The sequence below is a fragment of the Apus apus genome, chromosome 16 (genome assembly GCF_020740795.1).
Source record: "Apus apus isolate bApuApu2 chromosome 16, bApuApu2.pri.cur, whole genome shotgun sequence".
NCBI lineage: Eukaryota > Metazoa > Chordata > Aves > Apodiformes > Apodidae > Apus > Apus apus.
This window is the reverse complement of record NC_067297.1, coordinates 1,276,782-1,294,514: the sequence shown is the minus strand read 5'-3', so window position 1 is coordinate 1,294,514 and position 17,733 is coordinate 1,276,782. Positions and strand designations below refer to the sequence as shown.

General features: G+C 53.0%; 1 protein-coding gene across 3 annotated transcripts in view; it reads left to right on the top strand.

Moving 5' to 3' along the window:
- OSBP2 (oxysterol binding protein 2) overlaps positions 1 to 17,733 on the top strand; it is a 108,271-nt gene that overhangs the window by 56,654 nt on the left and 33,884 nt on the right. The window lies entirely within an intron of this gene.

Sequence of the window (17,733 nt, the reverse complement as noted above, 5' to 3'; positions counted from 1 at the left end):
AGTGATGCCCTCTCTGCCCCTTTTCCTATCATTTCTAGGGAGGTGGGATCCATTCCCACCATGGAGGTGGGATCCTGCCCATGTGGCTCGTTTGGAAGAGGATGCATCCCAAGGACATGCAGGTGCCAGTGGCAGTGGCCAAGCTGCCAAGGGGTTGTGGTGCAGGATGGGTGCCAGGGTGCTCAGCAGGAGGCAGGAGATGCTCCCCTCCTGGGAGCTCAGCAGCAGCAGCAGTCCCTGGGCAGTGGGGGCTTATTAGCTGTGCCTTAAACCCAAAGGGGAGTAATGAGGGAGGAAGTGGCCATCCTGAAGGCCTGATGGTGTCATTAGAGACCAGAAATGCATTTCTGGAATGGGAAAGGAGATGAACTTCCAACTCCGTCTAAATGGATCTGTGAATAGAGACCTGGTGTTCAGCAGAAATGGATATTATGGTTTTGTTCTCCCTCTTTTATTGCTGAGGTGGCCCCTGGCAGCCAGCACAGCAACAGCCCTTCCCCTGCCTGTGCTGGTTCTCGGCCAAACCTGCACTGGGGGCAGCTGATGGGGACACCATTCCAGGGGTAAAGTGCTGGTTTAGAGGATCCTTTTGCAGTAAATCCTTGATAGTAGCTGCTGTGCAGAGAGCAGAGCTGCTGCCCGTCCTGCTGGGTGGTCCTGCAGAGCTGCTGTCAGAGGGGGAGTGTTACAGGGAGAGGCTGAGGGAGCTGGGGTTGTTTAGTCTGGGGAAGAGGAGACTCAGGGGGAACCTTCTCACTCTCTTAACTGCCTGAAGGGAGGTTGTGGTCAGGTGGGGTCGGGATCTACTCCCAGGCAACTGGCAAGACAAGAGAGCCTGGCCTGAAGCTGCTCCAGAGGAGGTTTAGGTTGGATATCAGGAAGCACTTCCTCATGGAGAGGCTGATCAGACATTGGAATGGGCTGCCCAGGGAAGTGATGGAGGCACCATCCCTGGAGGTGTTCAAGGAAAGGCTGGAGGTGGCACTTGGTGCCACGGTCTGGAGATGTGCTGGTGTTGGTCATGGGCTGGACTGGATGATCCTGAAGGTCTTTTCCAGCCTTGGGGATTCTGTGATTCTGAGCACGTGTCCCTGCTGTCATTGCTGCTAGGCTAGTATCTCCTGGGGGTCAAAACCAGCTGTACCTTTACTAATGCAGCAGCAAAGGGCCTGGCTGTAAGGAGAGGTGGTGCTGGGGGGTGGTGCTGGCTCCTTGCAGGGCTGGGTGGACACCAAGGAGCCTCACTGAGGCTCCCTGGTCCTGGCATGGCCTTGAGCAGCTTAGGGGTGGCTTTAACCTTGAGGGTGAAGGTGTAGGAGGTTGGTTCATCAAACCCCCTCCCTGGCCCAGGATGGTCATCTACATCATCTCCAGAAGCAGGAACCAGGTGAAGTGGTCCCTGCATTTGCAAAGTAAAACACAGGCGTGGCACAGTGTCCAGAAAGGAGCTGTTATGTTGGAGAACAAAGAGGTGCCCCAATGAGTGCAAGCCCTGCAGAGCTTCCCTGGGTGCTGCTCCATCTTCCCCAAGCCCCAATGTGGCCTGGCTGGGGTGTCACTTTGCTCACCTCGTGGAAGGATTTTGGTCCCAAAAAGGATTCAGCTCCATTCACACACAGCAGGAACAGTTGTGTGACAACCAGGTGAGGGAAGTGCCACGTTCCTCTGCTCCCAGAAGGAAGAAGGCTGTGGAACATGGTCACCAAAGGTTTGTGTTGGCTCTCAGCCTGCTGGGCCTCCATGGCTCACAGGCTGTGGTGCCCACGTGCCGTGGCAGAGCGGAGCTGCTCCGGTGTTGTCCCTTGGCTGGGAAGCCAATGGGGACCACTGAAGCCACTCAGAGGGTCCTGTGTCTTCTCTGGGGGCATCAGCATCCCACCCCATCCATCAGCATCCCATCCAGCTTGGAGGGGACATCTGGCTTTGCTTTCCAGAGCTAACAATTCATGCTGTCACTTTCTCCCAGAGGAGCAAAGGGCTCCAGAGCTGAACTCTTCTAAGTAAAACCAGGGAAAAGTGCTACAGGGCTGGGAAGGTCCTTCCATCAGGCAGAGCAGCATGAACAAACTCTTGTTGGTGCCTCCTCCTGCTGGGGCTGAGTTGAGGCAGGTGGGGCTTGCTGGGGTTTCCCGTGTTGGCAGCATTGCTGGGGACTGTGGATGTGCTCCTGTGTTGGGAAACTTGGCATGGAAAACCAAGACCTCCTGCTGGAACAGCTGGAAAGGAGCAGAGCTGTGAGGACAGACCTGGCACAGGGAGGTGGAGTAAACATGGGCTGGTAGGAGGATTGACCCCCAAATAGTGCTGTGTGGTCTGGCACAGCCTCCCAGAGCCCCAGGGGGGACACAGTTCCCCCTCACTGTTCTTGCAGGGGGTCATCAGTGATGACTACAAGAAACACTTCTGCCCTCTTCACTCCATGGTTATTTTCTGACAGGACCAGGGAACTAGGAAGACACTGGGACAAGTGGGCCAAGCTGTAGGTTACAGGGGGGGAGTGTCCTGGGTGGGTTTGTTCTGTTCTGGTTTGCTTTTTGAAGGGAGCAGAAGTCTGCCCTTCCCTGCAGCCCTCCTGGCATGGCTGGACAATCTCCTGGCTCTTCCTGCCCCCAACCCTCCATCTCCTCTGGTTTCTCTCATTACATATGGATCTTCTCCCAAGCACATTGCAGGTTTCCAGTAACCTGATGAAGCTCGAGTAACCTGAGTTCACACTGTGCCTGCTCTTTTTCCATAGACCTGGTGTTTCACTCCAGGGGCTCTTGTTGACCTGAGGGATGTTGCAGCTCCACCACCACTGGGCCTGTGGCTGGACACACTGTGGGGCAGAAGAGAGGGGCAAAAATAGACATGGGAACGTCTGAGAGGCACATTGGGAGCTGCTACATCTCCTGGAGTCTCCTCCTTCAAAGAGCTTGCTTGGCACGTTGGCTGGAGCAGCACCTGAGGTGATCCCACCAAACTGTGTGAGGTGCTGTGGGAGCTGTGGAGATCAGGTGGAAGCCAAAGAATAGAGGATGATGATGATGATTGTGATACCTTGTAGGGGAAGGGGAAGAGGGCAGGTGACACAGCCCCCCCACCCCTGGCAGGACACGAGTGGATTTGTGTGGGTTTGAGTCAGGGCAGGTGTCCCTGGAGGGTGTCACAGCCAGCTCAGCCTGGGGCTGCTCCTCCAAAGCCTGGGGAGAGCTGAGCTCAGGACATTGCTCTGTGTGACCATGGGTCTGAGGCTGAGGGGCTGGTAGGTCTGGGAGAAGGAGGCTGTGGTGTGTCCTCTCCTGCTCTGGGCAGGGATTTTGGGATGGGAACCTGAGCTCATGTCCCAGCAGACCTTCTCTGCATGCGTGCAGGTGCTGACCCCCCAAAACTCTCCGAAGCCCCCAGAGCTGATGAGTTTTGCCATCATGTGTGTGATCCTGCAGCAGGTTTGATGGGGCCGGGGCTGTCACAGCCCTGCAGCCTCTTCTCTGCTGGCTCTGCTCGTGTCATTGCTCCCCCTCCCCGGGAACAAGGTCCCTTGTCATCTTGTTCTTGTTACTGAGGGTTAGTGAGGCAGGAGAGAGCTGACAGGAATGGAGGAGTGGCCTTTGTACATCTCCCACTGGTTTCTGGGAGGATGAGGAAGGCCCTGAGGCAAGTTGTGTGTTCCCTGCTGATGACTGACTTCCAGGAAAAAATAAAAAAGACATTTTGGTAAAAACTGAAATTAAAAAATCATGGGCCAGTTTCATCCTTGTGAACCCCTGGGAATAGTGCAAGGATCCTCAGCAAGGGTGAGGTTACCCTGCCAGGAATGGGAGCTCATGGTAGGGATGTTGGGAGGAGAAGCCAGGCCCTACCTGAGCCCCCTCCTTGTGCTGCTGAAACCATAGATAGACCCAGGCTGGAAAATGTTTAAGCATCATGAAAGATGCAGGTTTGGTGACGCACTCAGGAGGACACCCAAGCCCTCCCGGGGTGTCTGGTAGCTGCCTGCCAGGGTGCTGCTGTCTGTGGAAGATGAGGATGTCACCCCACAGCTGTGGTGGTCACTCTGGTGAGCTCCTGCCCTGAAGAAAGCCATTTTTTTCCCACATCATCTGGACGTTTAAATTTTATGCCATTTCTGTCTTTCTCCTGGCAGTTCCAGGCTCAGCTGCTCCTGCCCAGCCCTGCCCCACTCTGTGCCTGCTCCTGCCCTGGCAGGGACACAGGGACTGCTTGTCCCCTTGCTCCTGGTGCCACCAAACCATAGTGGCTTCTCCATTTCAGTGCTGGGGAGTGGTGCAAATTCCTGGTAATCCCTGGATGCTGGAGAATGTAGTGAGTAAATAAACACAATTAAATAACTATTTTAATATTTTTTTTTCCCCCACGTGCTTTGTTCATCTGTTGGACAAAAGCAAATGGCTTTTAATTGTGACAGCACTTGTGTCTGTGGGGCTAAATATGTGCTGGTCTACTTGGAGATAGTCCTGAAGCTGCAGGCAGTGTGAGTCCTCCCTGGGGAGCTGTCTGGGATGGGGTGGGGGAGCAAAGTGCAGATCTGCAACGTTCATCTGGATGTGGATCTTGTTGGCCCAGCAGTCTGGGAATGGGTCATAGAGGTTTTGGCTTTTCTCTGCTGATGTGAACGTAGCTGAAGATGATATATATAGATTTAATATCTAAAGATATTAAAGGCTTTTGCAGGAGCTTTTACATGGGGTTTGGTGAGGTGAGTGACCAGCTTTTTGGTGCAACGTTTCGGGGGGATGCTGGAAGGAGATGGGGCCTCCTGCAAGCTCAGCATCCCAACCATCTCCCCGAGGAGCAAAGCCCCTTGTCAGGCAGGGCAGGGCTGCCCAGGGTTTCCTTACCCCAGTGCCTTCTGCCTGGGGGCTGGGGGCATCACAGAAAAGTAGAAGATGAAAGAATTAAATGTCTGCAGTGGAGCTGGCAGCCCTGGGTTGGATCTGCCCCATCTGAGGATGTTGTTGGGTCTGAGCCTGATACCTGCAGCAGGAATTTGACTTGGGGTATTTTTTATTGCAGTTGTTATCAGGGCTGCCTGAGTTATGGGCTTGTTGATCTCCGTTCTGTGTGTTGAGTAATGTAGTGACCCAAGAACACCCCAAAGGGAGGATGTCAGTGCTATCATCAAACCCCCCATGTTGAAAGGGGAGCTGGGCACCAGAGGTGGGCTGGGGACTCGCTCTGCAGTGTTGCCATCCCTCCTCCTTTCGTGGAATCTGCAGAAGAGCAGCTGGGCTTTGGGACTCCTTGGGTGCACTTGTGGACTCACCTAGGATTGGCTTCCTTAGCAAGCCTGGAGCTCTCTCCAGGCAGTGTCCTGTGATGTCTGCTTTAATGTGCTTTAATTTAATCGAGTGTGGTACTTGGGGAGCCAAGAGAGCTATCCTAGCATGCAGCTTGTGGTTTTGGTCTTCTAACAGCTTGGAAGGTCTCCTCTGTGATCAGCAAACTCCCCAAGTGTTTGGTGATTGAAATTCTGGCACCAAAAGCCTGTGGTTGTTACAGGTCTGAAACATCCTCAGGTTAAGTTATAAGCAAGAACTTTTTCACTCTGAGGGTGGTGAGACCCTGGCCCAGGTTGCCCACAGAGATGGTAGAAGCATTTCAGGTCAGGTTGGACAGGGCTCTGAGCAACCTGATCTGGTTGAAGATGTCTCTGCTCAATTCAAGGGGGTTGGATTAGTTGAGCTTTAGTGTTCTCTTCCAACCTGAACCATCCTGTGATTCCATGGCTATAAAAGGGAATGTCTTCTGCAGTTTGAAGCCCTGGGGCAGGCAGGAGGCTCGTGGAAGTCTGGGTGACAGAAACCCTTTAGCTGCTGCAGAGTCACAGGATCATTCTGGTTGGAAAAGACCTTTAAGATCATTAAGTCCAACCATTAACCCAACTCTGCTGAGTTCAGAGTTACCCCATAAACCTCTACATGGCTTTGAAACCCCACCTGGGCAGCCTGGATCAGTGTTTGACCACCGTTTCAGGGAAGAAGTTTCTTCTAATAGAACATGTGCTCTGGGAAACGGGCAGGTTGTTGTGTGTGCATTGGTCAGACCCAATCCCAGAGTGCTCCTCAGGCTTCTGCCAGGAGGACCAAGCAGCTTCAGAGCTGTCAGGGCTGTGCTGGGAAAGTGAGGTCCTGATGGATGTGCCCAGTCCCTTCAGGAAGTCCATAGCTATGTGTGTGTCTGTGTGTCTGTTGGTGAAGACCTTTTCCCTCCTGATTCCTGGTGCTGGTCCTTGCCCAGCTTGGGGTGGCCATAAACAGGTTATTTTTCCTTCCCTGATGTTAGTTGCTCCATAAAGGTTTGATTCACTGAAGTGTGTCACCCCTGCTGGGCTCCTGCTGAGCTCTCCAGACTCTCTGGCTGTGGAGGAGCTGGGATTCCCTGGACCCTTACTGGGGTTCCCTGAGCCTTGCTGGGCTCACAATGGAGATGAGGAGCCAGGAGGGGCTGCAGGCACCTGGGTTGTACATCTGCCTTTCCTGGAGGATCCCCTGGCAGGGAAGTGACCTGCCCAGTGTTCCAGGTATGACTGGAAGCCAAGTCCTTGTCCCTGGGGCTCAGCTCAGCACACGGGCAGGGGAGTAGAGCTCTGCCCATGGTGCCCTCACCAAGACACTGGAACATTGTGTCTGGGTGCAGTTCCAAGCTATGAAATTAAAAAGTTCCTATTTTTATCAAGCTCTTTTTTAAAGTTTTATTTTCTTTTCTGATGACAGGATGTGCAGCATCTGGCAATTATCTGATAATGAGCAGTTATTTCCCTATAATCACACCTTCACCACCAGTTTTTTTTTTTTCATTGCTTTTCAGAACTGTCCACGGGGGACAGGAGGGGACATTGGCCATGTCCAGCAGGGTAGCTTTGGTTCTCCAGCCTTTTAACAAAAGCAGCAGCTGGAAGTATTTCTGTCTCTGCTTGCATCCCCTGCCAGCTCAGCTCTTCAGGCCCTGTGACTCCAATGTAGCAGGTTTGAGGTCTGGCTCCATAATTCTCCTGGTGGCTGCCAAGTCTTTTATTCCAGTGGAAATGGAGAGCTGAATATTGGAGTCAAAGAAAAGAGGAAAAAAAACCCCAAAACAACCAACCCTCCACCTCCTCTAAAAGCCAAAGCAACCAAAATCTCCTGCAAAGTCCTTCTGGCTTCTCTTGAGAAGAGTTTTGAAAGGTTTTGAAGAAATCCACTTGAAAGACTTGTGGAAAGAGCCACTGGTTCCTGCTCTTGGTTCCATCCCATGCATGTCTAAAGGCAAAGGGAGGGTCCTGTCCACCTCTGCAGGGTCAGTTTGGCTCAGGACATAAATCCTCTCTGGAGTTGCTCCTTTCTTCAGGTTTCCTTCCTGAGTCATCGCAAGCTCTTATTTATTTATTTGTTTTCCTCTGTTTTAAATGATAAAATCATGCAAAAGGAGGCTGGAAGAAGCCTCTTGGGTTCACCTGGCTGCCCCAAGGCAGCATCAGCTCCATGGAAGCCACGCTCACAGTCACAGTTCTGTCCCCACACATCTCCAGTGCTGGAGTGTCCTGGTTCCTGCCCGGAGCCTCCCCAGCATCCCTGGGGCTCAGACAGTGTCCCAGCTTTCCAGGGACACTGCAGCAACTGGAGCTCCTGCCTGCTGCAGGCTCCCCCACGGGGATGTGTTTTCCAGCCCTCATGTCACCCTCATGGGTGTCTTTATGACACAAATCTGAGGGTGCAATGTCCCAAACCAGGGATGGGCTGCTGGGGACTTCCTGGAAATTAGATTGTGTGTCTCAGGTGTGACTTCCCTGTTCCTATAGCCCTCAATTCCTTTGCTTTTTTCATCTGGCTTTTAAAAAGTCGTGGTGTAATTCATATTGGATTTATAATAAGTCATAATTATTGGCTCCTTTTCTGCTAACCAGGCAGTTGCCCTGAGGCTGCTGGGCTGGTCACTCTGCTGATGGATCTTGCATTTCCCATCTCCTGTCTTTCAGTCTCCATTTCTCCAATGTGTCCATCTTACTGGAGTTTAAACCCTGCCTTCTGGAGTGTTTTACACCCACCTGCTTGTCTCTGTAACCCAAATCATGGATTTCTTGGAGCTGTTTAGGTAACTGGGAAATCAGAAAATCCCGTATGTGCTGGAAGGAGGGAATGACTGTCATCCAGATAAAGAGCAGGATTTGCTGCTGAGGCTTTATTGACTGGTAACATCATCATTTTCTAATTGCAGCAATAAAATGGTCAATAGCTGGGCTAGGAGTGCTGCAGTCACTTTGTGCTTTCCCAGTGCTTTTCTTTCAAGAAGCAAGAAGCCCTTTAGATGTGCTGATGGACTGAGATGTCCACCCTCCAGTCAGGGTTGTATTTTAGTACATATTTCACAGGAAAGGAAGCAGAGAACATAAAGTGGGTCAAAATTCACACCTAGGGTAGCTTCCCCGGGATGCTTAAGGGTTTCAAGGCCCTTCAGAAAAGAGGAGTTTGTTCCAAAAGAAATCCATGAGTTGAAGTCCTCTACTCCTGTGCTATGATGGGACAGGTATTGTTTGCTTGCCAGTTGAGTCCTGAAAATGTAACCTGGTGCAGGTTTTTCTTGGAGATGCCCTTGGGTGTTCCTGCAGCACGGAAGGGGAGTTCTGGGCAGGGTCTGCTTGCAGCAGGGCACACATCCATTTCACAGACTGGTGGGTGCTGTGGGCCCAAAGCAGCTCCTGTGATACAGTGGATTTTTCTCCAGGCTGGTGGCCCTGGGGGTTGTTGTGTGGGGGCAGGATGGGCTGATTGCTGCCCTCCCTGGGGAACGTGTCTCCACCAGTGCAGGGTCACAGGGAGAATGGTGACAGGCTGGTGCCATAGCAGGGCAAGACCTAGCAGTGGTTTGTGGTGGCCTGCTTTGCTGTGTCTTCTGATGTCTTGGAATAAACCCCTTGAGCAGAGAAGTCTAGGGAGCATCGTTCCTTCTAAGGAGGCATCTTCATGAGATCAACCTTGATACCTTTGTGTTGGAGTCCCAGCTGCCTTGGGCACATTCCCTGCTGCACTGGTGTGTGTTTGCTTTCCTGTGGTGTGGCTGCTTTCCTTGCAAGCTGTTCATTATCCTGGGTGTGAGACAGAGAGATCCAACTCCAGCTGCTTTTTATCCCTTTAGTCTCTCATTCATAGTCTTTTCCCTCCTTGTCTCACTGTGGTGGTTGCTGACCAGAAAAGCAAGTGCTACTGGGCCATGTTCAAGCATCACTTCTCCTCTTGGGTTTGGCTCCCAAAGGGCAGGGACAGCACAGCTACAGGAATCAGGAGGAAGTAGTGACATTTTTTGTTTTCAATGCAAAGGAAAGAAGTTGCTTACCTTCTTTATTTCAACATGGCTTGGTAGAAGAAGGAAGCTGTGTTGTCCAAGCTATCATTGTCCAGAGAAAGGCTCAAAAAATGCTTAAGCTCATTTTCATGTGCTACTTATTTTACCTATTGCATTTCCCTGGTTGTTGCAACTTTGCATTACACCTGGTTAAGCACGAACCTTTCTTCCAAGTGAAAAAGTTGCACTTAGTATGGAGTTGTGGAGCAACTCAGGTCTGAAGGCACCTCTGGAGGTCTCTGGTCCAACCCCCTGCACAACCTGGGGCCAACGTAGATCATGTCATTCAAGTCCCTAGACTTAAATTTCTGTAAAACTTCTAATTCCTCTTTTCTCCACAATATTTAGGGATATCAGGCAAACCTGATGCGGTTGTTTTCGTGAGGAGCTGCAGTCTTGGAGCTCTGGATTGGTTTTGTGGAGCTCCATTGCTGGGGCTTGTGGTCCTCCATCCTCTTCTTGCACCCACCACCTGCTTCCAGCGAATGGGGCTTGAGGAGATGTCACAGCTTGTCACAAGCAGCCAGCGTGGCTATTTTTAGGCCTCCATTTGCTCGAGCAGCTTCCCATGTGCATTAGCAGGGAGAAGAAACAGCCGTGCCAGGTTGCTGATAATTGCTAAGTGATCACCCAAATTTGGCATGATTTATGAATGATTATTTGCTGCCCCATTTTGATGATTAATTTCCAGCCTAATTCTTTACAACCACAGAAGAGCCTGTGCCTGCATCTGCAGTTGCTGTGAAAATCCATCTGTCTTTTGGCAGCAGGGTTAGGCTATTAAATATAGAAAACTGTTTGCATTTAATATTCACAGCTATTAAAAGTGATGAAAGCAGATGTAGCTTCTAGAGCCAAGGTGGAAATTGCTCTGGTTGGGAGATGACAGTTGATCAACGTTTCCAAGAGATCTGGATCATATTGGTTGGGAAAGGAGGAATCAAACCCATGGTGGGATTGGTTTTGGTGGTATTTCCTGGTGGGGGCACCTGTGAGGAGTGAGGGCTTGGAGGTTTTGTCTGGGATTGCTGCAGGAGAGGGTGGCTTTGAGACTTGATGGTCCCCGTGGGCTTTTACCAAATAAGTGAGACGTTATTTGTAGGTTTAGATACAAAACACCTGGACAGGTGTGGAAAAGGCAGAAGAAAGTGCCTGAGAGGCAGAACTGAGATGCAGGAGGTTGGGAGTGAAAAACTTGCTCTTTTCACATGTTTTTGTCCTGGTTTAGTGCTCAGGGGGAACCACAAACCAGAGGACAGAAGTGCTCTGTTACCCCCTTCACCCTCCCAAGGGAAGGTAAAAAGGGAATAAGGAAGAGACTTAAGGATTGGAAGTTGAAACTGGAACAAATTTACTGTAACACAGAAAAGGGAGTAACAGGTGGGGTGAGGAGCAGATCTGTGCACTTGTCTACAGATACATGGAAAACCAGTCCCAATGGTCGCAGGAATAGGTGGGTGAGGGTCCCTTGTGGCAAGGCCACCTCAGGAGAGGGGTCCATGGCTCCACAGCACCTGAGGGAGTTGGATTCTGGAGAGCACGTGGGGAGTTGAAGAACCTTTGAGCAGCAGCAGCAGGGGAGAAAAGCGTAGGAAAAAGGGGCTGAGCTTCTGGTTCTCCTGGCTCTCACAGAGTCTGGCAGGAGGTGGGAGGGAATCCTGGCCCCTCTCTGTTCTGACCCTCCTGGGTTCTCTGGGGTCCTAAAGACCCTCTCTCTCTAGTTTCTCTTATAGGTGTCAACAACTTGCAGGGTCCACTCAAACCATGACAATTTTGCAATTGGATTGTGTCTTGTCCATCCTGTCCCCCTCTGTTTCCTTCCATCCTCTCCAAGCCCAGCAGACAGGCTGTGATCCCTGGGCACCAGTCCGGGTGGCAGTGGGAGGGAAACTGAGGCAGGGGAGAGGCAGAGTCTGTGATCCGGCTGGAGTGGTTTTGGTGTGGGTCCAGTGGAGCCAGGCTGGGGCTGCTCCTGCTTGTAGGAGCATCCCTGGGGAGTGTGGCTGTGCTGCATCATCACGCTGAGCATCCTTGGCCCTGTGTGGTCCTCCCTGTCCTCCCAACCGGGTCAGGCACCTTTGGCTGCAGGACAGGGGTTTGGTGGCCAGTGCTTTTCTGTTCCCCAGGAGAGGAAGGAGGAGGTGAGACACTAGCAGAGGTTAGCAGGGCTGCCTCTCTGGTCAGAGGGGTGGGCAGCAGGGCGGGGTCTGGGGTTCAGACCCCCAGAATTGGGTGTAGGTGTTGAATGCACCCTCCTCTGTAGGTGTCGCAGAGAAAGTTTGGGTGCTGAGTGTTCACAGTGAGCTGAGGTGGTGATAAACACCAACGTTTGTGAGAACCAAGCTTAGACTTTGGTGAAGAGAAAGCTCTGCTTCTTCAGGATCAGGGGATCGTTTTGTTTGGAAAAGACCTTCAAGGTTCTGAGTCCAAGCGCTAACCCAGCAGTGCCAAGGCCACCACTAAACCAAGTCCCCGAGTGCTTTGAGTAGGAAGTCTCATTACCTGTGACAGCAGTCTTGTGCTGGTGGCCTGGCAACATCAGGAACTCAGGTTGGATCAGCTCCTAAAGACCTCGAGGTGGAAGAGCTTCAAGTTGCACATGTCTGTTGTCCTCAGAGCTGTGGACCAGGGAGTTGTCCAGGGGACACACTTCAGATGATGAGGGGCTTTCCAGTAGACCTCTGGTGACAGTTACGGAGAGAAAGCTGGGACTGAGGTGAGACGTGGGCTGTGCTGGCCTTCCCCTTGGAGATGGCAGTGGCAGGGAAGCTCCCCAGTCTCCTCTGCTGCCTCACAGACCTGCTGTGGCCTGTGTGCCCTGCTCGGGTGGGCTGCAGGCAGCTGGGCAACCCCAGGTGGGCTAAACTGTGTTCCAGAGCCACTGCCACCCCTGCCCTCAGAGCAGTAGGTCAGTGGAGATCCTTGTTCAGCACAACCAGCTTTGCTTTCAGACAAGTCTGTGGAGCAGACAGTTGTTTCCTCTTCCAGAGGTGGATGCTGAGTTCAGCCAGGGGTGGCTTGGCCACTTAGGAGTCAGCTGGTGGAGGAGCAAGCCGTGCCTCGCTCCTGGTGGTGGGACAGGAGCTTTTTCTGGGGATGCTGGGAACCCCCGTGGTGGCCCTGGAGCTGCTGGGCTGGTAACTTGGGTTCTTCAAACCTCAGCTCCGTGCTGGCAGATGTGCAGCTGTCACTGCTGATGGAGCATGAAGGCAGCTGGTGAGAGGCCCCATCTCCACTGCCGTGGTTGGTGGTGGCTCTGGGGAAAGCAGGAACACTATTGCAGTTAAAATCATCAGACTCTCTGCTATTCCATTCTGGATTTACCTGTGGCTGCTGATAGTTGATCTCTTTTCCCAGTAGGTCAGTGGAAGCCCCTGGGTGCAGAGGACACCTGCAGTGCACAGTTGGCTTTTGGGCTGTGTGTGGCTCCTCGGGGGGTGCTGGGCATTGTCCAGCTCAGCACCTCTGTGGGGCAGGGGCTGTCCTGGATCAACAGTGATCCTGCTTTCTCACCCCCTCACTTATCCCCCTTTCCTCCCAGCAGAGAGATGTAATTCATTGCACGGGGACAACCTTGCCTTGGAGAAGCTGCAGAGGCTTTGATGAAGCAGTGGGTGAGCAGCTCAGGGTTGCAGGAGGTTTAAGGAGAAATTCCAGGTGGTGTAGGGGGGACAAAGACTTTTTCTGAACATGAGAATGCTTGGGAAGGGAAAGTTTTCCACTCACAGGGTGGAGAAGGACCAGCAGGTTGAGGGAGGGGATTCTCTCCCTCTGCTCTGGTGAGACCCCCTGCAGGGCTGTGTCCAGTGCTGGGGTCCCCAACACAGGAAGGACGTGGAGCTGTTGGAGAGAGGCCAGAGGAGGCCCCGGAGATGATGGGAGGGCTGGAGCAGCTCTGCTCTGGAGCCAGGCTGGGAGAGTTGGGGTGTTCAGCCTGGAGAAGAGAAGGCTCCAGGGAGACCTTAGAGCAGCTTCCAGTGCCTGAAGGGGCTCCAGGAAAGCTGGGGAGGGGCTTGGGACAAAGGCTTGCCTTGTGGGGATAAGGGCTGTTCTATCCTGGCAGTGTTGAAGGGCAGGTTGGATGGGGCTTGGAGCAACCTGGGCTGGTGGGAGGTGTCCCTGCCCATGCAGGGGGGTTTGGACTGGATTTTCTTTAATGTCCTTTCGAAGCCAAACCAGCCTGGGATTCTGTGAAGGAGGGTTTGGGGTGTAGGAAGAGGAGAGCATCTGTGCTGTACCTGGAAGGGAAGGGGACATTAATGGCCCAGCCTGGCTGTGCTGCTTCAGGGTGAAGATGTCTCAGCTGGGCTCCAGGTGCTGTTTGGGAATTATGGAATAAATGGTCTAATGCTGAAACCTCCAATCCCTTTGTTCCCCCTGATGTATGCCCCTCCCCTGGAAGAAGCTCTTCCCAGCTTGTCCAGGGGCAGCACTGAACCTCCCAGCTGTGGGCAGCAGCACCCGGGGTTGCTCCTGGTCTCCCTGGTGGTTTGGGGTGGGTGCAGAGTGGCTGTGCCTCCTGCCAGCCCCGTGGTGCTGGGTTCCTCATGAGCTGCAGTGCAAAGCCTGGTGCCTCCAGCCAGCTGCTTCTCCACCAGCTCCGAAGAAGTTGCAAGCAAGGGGCCACGTTTAGCTGAGGGAAGTTTGAGAGGCAGAAAACGTGGGCATAAAGGGAGCTTCTGCCTTAATGGCACCTCCTCGGGAGATGCTGCTCTGGGCTCTGAGGGTTCATCTTGCTCTCTGGGCTGAGAAACAAGCCTGAAGGGGCTTAGGGCCGGTAGCTGCTGATCCATGTTATGTAGATTAAATAGCATCACAGCTCCAAAAATAATCTTGCCAGCTTACGGTGAGGCTGGCTGTTCCTATAGCAACTGCTCCCTGCCCATGCCCTACAAATACAAACCACAACAGATTGATTGTCTTCAAGTTGTTTGCAAGTCAGAGCAAAGTATGAGATGGGGAATGAAGGGACATGGGTTGCAGGGGCTTGTGTTTTTAGGGTGCATAATGGCTGCAAAATACAGACGTGTGTGTTCCTGGAGAGGAGATTTATTAAAAGCTGCTGTTAAGGGTGGGCTGTGTCCCTCCTATCCGTGCCTTTGGGTGCTGATGTTCCCCCTGTGCATCGTGGGTGACAAGAAATGCAGGTGGTGAAGCAGCAGCTGCAAGATTCCAAGAGGTTGTGTGGTCTTGAATCCCTGCGTTTCAGAAATCCCAGTTTGGGTTGTCCCATGGGGTGGGAATTTGTGGGCCCGTTGGCTCTGCACGTCACCTGCAGTCTTTGCTCTCAAGTGAGGAGTCCTGGGCAGAATCTCTCTCTCTGGGTCTTTCCTGACCTTCGGGGTGTTTCGTGAACCTTAACAAAGCAAAACCTGTGTTTTTTTTTTTCCTGGCTGAGTTGATCCAAAGGCTTGAACATCCTCTGCACACGCCCCACGTGAAGACCTCTAGGCAGGGGCTTGCGGCCGTTTCACCTTTCTGTGTGAGTGGATCCTTTATCCTCAGCACTAGGGATACATGTTGCTGCTCTGCTCCCCTCCAGAGCTTTAGAAATCACCTTCAGCAGTAACCACAGGACTTGGCGGGTCTCGTGCTGCTGCTTCCCTGAGACCATCCTCCCAAGATGGGGAAATGAGAGGTGTCCAGAGCCCGAACAAGCCTGTCTCCACCCTCCTGCTGGTGCCACAGGGACAAGCAGGCATGTCCTCACTGCGGTGGTTGTCCTGGAAAGCTGGGTGAGCCTGGTGGGGAAGCAAGGCTCTTCCACTTGGGTCTGGGGCTGTTCTTACGAACTATCAGACTGAAGCTGGTGCAAACCTGAAAGGCTGGTGGGAGCCTGAGGAAGGAGATGGGTTTGTCTCTCGACTCTCTTTGGCTTTGGTCAGCTTTCCCTTGGCCTCCCAGGAGGAGGGGGAAAGGCCACCCTGGTCCTCAGACCTCCCTTCCCTGAGCTGCAGCTGCTGGCAGCCTGGCTCTGGAGGATGTCTGAGTCTCTGGTGAGTGCTGTGTGTGCAGCAAGTGCAGAAGGATGGAGCAGAGGAAACATGAAGTTAATTTAAGAAATAATAATAAAAGCACACACAGCTCCTCTGTTCATGGTAGCAGACCCTGCAGGGCTGTGGTTTTGCATTTTCTGGCCCTTTTAAGATGCTGTTCCTGGTGCTGCACATGTAGGTGAAGCTGAGACCTCATTCAACCTCCAGGCTTTCCTGGAGCCAGGATTTCACACAAAAAAACCCTGGATCTTTACAGTCAGGAAACCTCCAGGGAGTGAAGTGAGGGATGAGGAGTTTCCAGAGAGCTGCTCCATCCTGCTTGGCTGGTGCTGAGGGTGGTGGGAGGGGTCCTGGCATTTCCTGGGGGCTGGAACCTGGTGCCAGGGCTGCTCCTGGGGGTGGCATCGTGGTCATCTTGGGTGCTTTGCGCCGTTCTTCTCTGCTTTCTCTTGCTCTGATTTGGTGGTGGCTGTGACATTGTGTTTCCTTCTTCTTGCACTTTGATTGCAGATAATTACAGCAGATTCTGTTGCTGGAGACGTTTTTGTTCTCCTGCGAGTGGCAGGAGCACGGGTGGGTCCCGGGCACAGAGCAGGGCGGGGGGGCTGGTGACCGGGCTGTGCTGCCAGGGCTGGAGGGAGGTAACGAGATGTCCACCCTCTGTGCTGGGTGGGCTTTTGCTCCCCTGTGGGGGCACTGCCACCCTCCAGCCTTAAGGCCCTGTTGGAAGCCTGCAGCCTCAGCAGAGGGGTCAATACTCCCTCCCTCCATGTCTACAGGGAGGAGGAGGAGGAGGGTGGGATCCTGCTGCCCACCCCCCCAGCATCCCAGCACGGCCGGGGAAGCAGCTTTGGGGCAGGCAGGGAGCTGGGGAGGGATGCTCAGCTCAGCTCCCTCAGCCTGGCCGAGCAGCATCAGGACTGATGTGCTCTCACCCAGGTGCCTTCCCCCTTTTTGACCCAGGGATTTGAGGTGTTTATGTAATTCTCACAGTGATAAAAAAATGGGCCGTGCCGGGTCTGTGCCTGCTGCCTCCAGCTGAGCACACAGGCACAGATCATCACTGCAGCCTCCAAAAATGGACAGCCATGGGCAGGGAATAACCTCCTGGGGAAGGACAGAGCTCATCTGTTGCCACATGGTGCCATCCCCGTGTCAGAGCATTTTAAGAATGGACAAAATCCCCAGGCTGGGATCTGGGAGGAGGAAGAGGGATTTTGGGGTTAAATGCTGCCTGGGGACAGGCTGAGAGAGATGTTTCCTCCTGCTTGGCACAATTTTTGCAGACTTTATAAACATGTAAAATTATCTTTGGGAGATATTACCAATGCCTACAAAGAGAAAAATCCCAAATTTAGTTCATCCTCTTAAGTCCCACAGAGGTAATGGTGGTTTTTTGTACAGGATTAGTGGTGGTAGTTGCCAGGCTGGTGTCTGTGATGAATACTGAGTTAGTGTGGCTGAATCCTGCTTCTGGTAGATTTATCAACCACTGTGATATATTAAATTGGCCACTAAAGGCATGACTCACAGAATCATCCTGGTTGGAAAAGACTTTGAGGATCTTCAAGTCTGACCATAACCTGAATCCACCAACCATAACCTAATCTACCTGTTCAGTGCTTAAATCACGTCCCTCAGCACCACATCTGTGTTTCTTTTAAACACTTCCAGGGAGGGTGACTCCACCACCTCCCTGGGCAGCCTGTTCCACCGTCCAGTGTTAGTGATCAGATGGCCAGATGCTCTGGAGAGGTGGGTCCATCCAGATGCTGGAGCAGGGGCAGCTCTCCCAGCCCAGGAGAGGCTGCTCAGATGCCTGTGGAGAGAGCCCAGGGCTCCTGAGCTGGAAATGGGTGGCCCTGGCTGGGCTGAGCTGTGTAAGTGCTGCCACCACCCCTTTGTGTCCCCCGTGTGCAGATGGCACACCAGGGACCTGTGTGCCAGTGGGGTGTGGTGTCATGGGATGAGGACAGGGTCCCAGGATGGTCCTGCTGGAGCAGCACCTGGTCCTTGCAGCTCCAGAGCAGCAGTTTCCAGCCCCATCAGAGGCGATGGCTGCAGATGGGGCCTTGCAAGGTGGACGCTGTGTGGCTCTGGTGAAAGCTTGTGTTGTGTTTGATTGTGAGGGAGAGGGGCATGGGAGACCATGAGAAGAGACGGATCCAAGCCTGTGCTCTGCCCTGGACAGCCTCAGGTGGCTCTAAGCAGCAGCACCAGCCCAGTGCAGCTCTCCTGGAGAGCAGTTTGCCATGTGCTTTGTTCTTTGGACACACCAGCTGAGGACGTGTACAAGGACAATGCTCAACGTGTAGGGATGTGGATGGGCTGGCAGTGCCCTGTGCTGCCTCTGTCTGCCCCAGCAAGCTGCAGGCAGGTTTTGCTGGTCCCTGTCTCTGTCATCCAGAACCAGATG